This window comes from Cucurbita maxima, unplaced genomic scaffold (genome assembly GCF_002738345.1).
Source record: "Cucurbita maxima cultivar Rimu unplaced genomic scaffold, Cmax_1.0 Cma_Scf00507, whole genome shotgun sequence".
NCBI classification, from domain to species: Eukaryota; Viridiplantae; Streptophyta; class Magnoliopsida; order Cucurbitales; family Cucurbitaceae; genus Cucurbita; species Cucurbita maxima.
In genome coordinates this window covers 18,130-23,097 of record NW_019272523.1, presented here as the reverse complement: position 1 = coordinate 23,097, position 4,968 = coordinate 18,130, and the positions used below count along the sequence as shown (strand labels likewise).

Here is a 4,968-nt window from a genome sequence, read left to right as displayed (position 1 = left end):
TGCTAGATCTTCCTCTAATTCATTGAGATTGAGATACCTTTAAATCTTCAATATGATGCTCTCCTCACTAATACTCTAATTCATTGAGTATGAGATTTTAAAAAGAAATAATCGCTAATGACACTAACTTTAGAGTCAAATTATGCAACTTGAACAAAGTGCGGTGAACATGGATCGAACACGTGACCTTCAGATCTTCAGTCTGACGCTCTCCCAACTAAGCTATCCCCGCAATCATTAGAAATAAAAATTCATCAGTATAGGTATTTTAGCTGATTCATTGAGATTTTAAAAAGAAATAATGACTAATTTTCTATTGAATAGTCAGGTTATGCGCAATAGGTGTGGTTAACATGGAGATCGAACACGTGACCTTCAAATATTAAATTTGACTCTCTCCAAATTGAGCTATCCCTGCTAACATTAAAAATGAAAATTTTTAAGTAAAAGTATTTACGCTAATTAATTGAAATTTTAGAAAGAAATAATCACTAGTTTTAAATTGAATAGTCAAATTATGCAAGATTGAACACGAGACCTTTAGATCTTCAATCTAATGCTCTCTCAACTGAGCTATCCACACTAACATTAAAAATGAAAATTTATCAGTAAAGTATTTTCGCTAATTCATTTTAATTTTAAATAGAAATAATCACTAATTTTTAATAAGATATTCAAGTTATCCAACTTGTATAAGGTGCGGTGAACTAGAACACGTTAGGTATTTTCGATAATTCATTGAGATTTCAGAAAGGAATAATGACTAATTTTAGATTGAATAGCGGGTTATGCAACTAGAATCAGGTGCGGTGAACGTGGATAACAAACACGTGACCTTCAAATCTTCAGTCTGATGCTCTCCCAACAGAGCTATCCCCGCTAATATTAAAAATGAAAATTCATAAGTAAAGGTACTTCCGCTAATTCATTATATTTAAAAAAGAAATAATCACTAATTTTAGATTGAATAAGCAAGTTGTGTTTATAGTTTGTGTAGTCAGGTAATAAACTTGTATTAGGTGCGTTGAACGTGGATAAAACACGTGTGACCTTCAAATCTTCCGTTTAACAATCTCCCAACTAAGCTACTCTTGCTAGCATTAAAAATGAATATTCATCAGTAAAGGTATTGGGTACGCTTCTGGAAATTCAACAAAAGGCAATAGTATTAGACCGAGATGCCAGATTTAAATCTCGTTTCTGAAAAATTCAACAAAAGGCATTGGGTACGCAGTTATAGTACGGCATTCCACCCATAAACAGATGGTCAAACAGAAATGCTCAAGCAAATATTGGAAGAAATGTTGAGGGCATATGTGATCGATTTAGCAGGAAGCTGGGATAAGTACCTACCCCTTATGAAATTCTCTTATAATAATAGTTGCCAAGCAACCATAAAAATGACCACATATGAGGTTCTCTAGGGATGGAGATTTTGATCCCCTATCTTTTGGGAAGAAGGGGGGCAAACGAGAACTATTAAACCAGAGCTATGCAAATTACCAACGCCGCAGTCTAGAAGATTAAAGCTAGGATACAAACCGCACAAAGCCGAGAGAAAAGCTATGCAGATCTAAGGCGCAAGGACATGGAATTGTTGGTAGGGGATCATATATTCCTAAAGGTAGCACCCCATGAGAAGGGTGCTCAGGTAGGATAAAGAGGGGAAGCTAAGCCCTAGATTTATCCATCCCTTTGAGATATTAGAAAGGATTGGATCTAGAATCGGGCAATGCCCAAATTTGTCTGTAGTACGTAATCCATACTACGGAAGTATACCCTAGATCCTTCCCACGTATTGGCTCATGAAACTCTCTTCTTGAGAGATGACCTAACGAATAAAGAAGACACGATTCAAATAATAGACAAGAAAGTCAAAAGATTGAGAAACAAGAAAATCGCTCTTGTTAAGGTCCTATGGAAGAATCATAGAGTAGAAGAAGCCACTTGGGAAACAGAAGGCAAATAAGAACCTTGTACCCTGGCCTATTTTAGAATAAGCACTTTCGATGACCGAAAGTTTTCAAAGGAGAGGAGAATTTGCAACACTCAAGGTCTCCAATAAGAGACCGTGTATAATTCCTACTAAGTTGTATCTAGAAGCAAAGAACAAGTAGAATTAAACATTGAGAAGATGGTACTTTTTCTAATTTTTATAAACTTCCCGAATCATTAAATTTTTTATAGAATAATAATTACAGGGGGCTTAAAAAAGGAAGGCTCCGATCCGAGAAGACATTTCTGGCAGAAGATTCAAAAAAATCAAGAATGAAATTATAGAAATTCTAGATGTTTCAATGGTAGTGGAAAATCCGTCAATAAATTATGAATTAGGGTAGACTATTAGGGGCAAGAAGCAAGCTTAATCGAGTACCCAATCGAGAGATACAAGTTCTTTGTTTTGGGGTATCGTGTTCATGGGTTTACCTCGAATTCGAGAACTAGTCCACTGTTCATTTCCAAACTTGTTCCTGCACCATCTAAATAAGTTTACCCATAAGTTTGGTGAAGGAAAGAGGTCCTCAAAGTCCTAGTAGGTTTTCCCACGAATCAGTCCATGTTAGGTTACCCTCTAATGTTTTCCTAAGCTAAAACCTCAACTCTTAAAGCCTAACCCAAGACATTATGTATAAACCTAAGTTCATCAATAATCCATGTACCAAGTACATAGAACTATGTGAATAACGTGCTAAATAAGTTGCTAGGATCCATACCCATAAGTAACCATTATTTGCCCATAAGTTCTTCTTTTGAGTCTCCTTCTTATTTTGTGTTTGTAACGAGTTTATATATGTAACACCCCAAACATGAAGAAAATTAGATCCCGTAAGAATAAGCCACTCATGAAAGACCCCAAGGATAGAAAGGAAAAAAATTAAAGTTTTAAGCAAGAACATGGGACTTAGTCAATTGAGTACCCTAACAAGTGATTTCAAGGATTGGAAAGGAAAAAGTAAATGAAAAAGGCAAAAAAGTCATGTTATCAATTATAAAAAATCTTTCCCGATTTGTAATTCCTTATGTAGAAGAAATCTCAAGATTCAAAAATAAGGGGGAAATGAACAAAAAACAATGAGGAATTTGTAGAAATATTATGGATTTTTCGAGAAAAATAATAATAAAATATTCGAAATGTGGAAAATTACCAAAATACCCCTAAAAGAATGGATAATTAGAGAAATGCCACTCCTATTACAATCAGAGCATCTACCGTGACCATCGGAGCAAAATCCATCAAACTCAAATCTCAACCGTTGGATCTCCTCCAAAATTTGATATGATCTCAATGAACACGCACGGATCATCACATCCAACGACTAGTATTCAAAGCCAAGGTCGGTAAGGCTATGATCGGAGTTGATATCTCCGAAAAACTATCCAGAAAGTTCGATCTCTAAATAACGAAGATTTTAGAGCTCTCAATGTCGGTTTAGGCTCCTTCGATAAAGTCTGAAGTTGGAGAACCAATACGAAATAAGAATCGAGAAAGGTTGATCCCCCAATCGAATGCAATAAGCGTTTAGATTATGAGTCTCCTACTCTAAGATTTCTTCCAAATTCAAGAGCAATCCTCCACCATTTCTCTTCGAGCATCTAAATAACGAAGATTCTGGAGATCTCAATTTTGGTTTAAGCATCTCCTATAAAGACTGAAGTAGGAGCAACAATACGGAATAAGAATCGAGAAATGTCGATCCCCCAATCGAAGGCAATGAGCGTTTAGATTATGGGTCTCCTACTCTCAGATTTCTTCCAAATTCGAGTGAAATCCTCCCCCATTTCTCTTCAAACATATTCCTACAGTTTCTCAATAAGATTATCCACAAGTTTTATGAAGGAATAGTGTTGAAAGTGCCCAGAAACCATTCTCTCAATTCAATCCGCCATTGAAGAACTTCAAGAAAAACTTGAAAATCAAATTCGAGGATACATGATGACTCGTCGAGCAAGAATGATTCCAATCAGTTTCTGCACCTCCAAGGAATGCTTCCATAGAAGACCACGAAGAAAAATAACCTCGAGAGCGTGCCGAATTGAAGGAAATAAGTTTCGAAATTAAATTGGGGATAAGAGTCGAATTCCTATCTACGATCTATTTTCCTTCAAATTAAGGATTCCTCTAGCTTCAGAGGAAGAAGTTGAGTAAACTTGTTGAAGGAATTGAGAGTTGAAACGTCGTAGAACAAGCTACCCAAGAGATCGAAAATCTTGCGTTTTGAGTGAGTTGCATACTGAGTTCGATTTCTAGAAATTAAGGTCCTAGACTCAAAGACATTCCTCTAAACCAATTCCTTTAGCCTGAAGAAAGGATATGAAAGAGGTTCAATAAAGAAATAGGGCCTTGAAAACCCTAGAATCGGCTACCAAATAGAAAAATCCTTTGTTTTTACTCCAGCGATAAATCAGATTTTGGATGAACTTTGGAAGCGAATATCTTAGGCTACGATCTACGAGAAGGTATCAAATCAATCCCTAACCCTTTCTTGTAACACTCATCTTTAAGTTTCACAAAGAAATCAAGGAGAGAAATGCTGTAAATGTGGCTGTACAGGCCGAGTTTTAGATGGTGGCGATGTGAAAAATGCGCATCTTCTTCCTGTTTAGAGGAAGAAAACGATGATATGGCCAGTTCAACTAAACTATCCAAGTCAACTCAAAATTTGACCTTTTCTTGGGTTTTCTCAATTTTAACCCTATTCCAAACCGATTCTCATAAAAACATTATGGTTTAATAAACTAGACACAATAAGGAGTACGTGGAAGGAAATTTGAAGTAATTCAGATACTGGAAGCTCAAGAATAGAGGTCCCAAACGTCAGCGACGAGGCAAGTAGCCACCTTGGACTCTTTGTTAAGAAATACTTGTAGAAATCGCTTGGATTTTCATATGAACCCTAAACCAAATATGAATTAAGGATATATGAAAAAAAAAACCCAAAGAACCCTGAGTTAAGACCCTGAACCGAT

The 4,968-nt window shown here is 36.1% G+C and overlaps 1 non-coding gene across 1 annotated transcript; it reads right to left on the bottom strand.

Annotated features, from left to right (window-relative positions):
• Positions 1-159: 159 nt before the first annotated feature.
• On the bottom strand, positions 160-232 carry TRNAF-GAA. The gene has a single exon. It is a non-coding gene; the product is annotated as a tRNA-Phe (tRNA).
• Between the last annotated feature and the right edge of the window lie 4,736 nt (positions 233-4,968).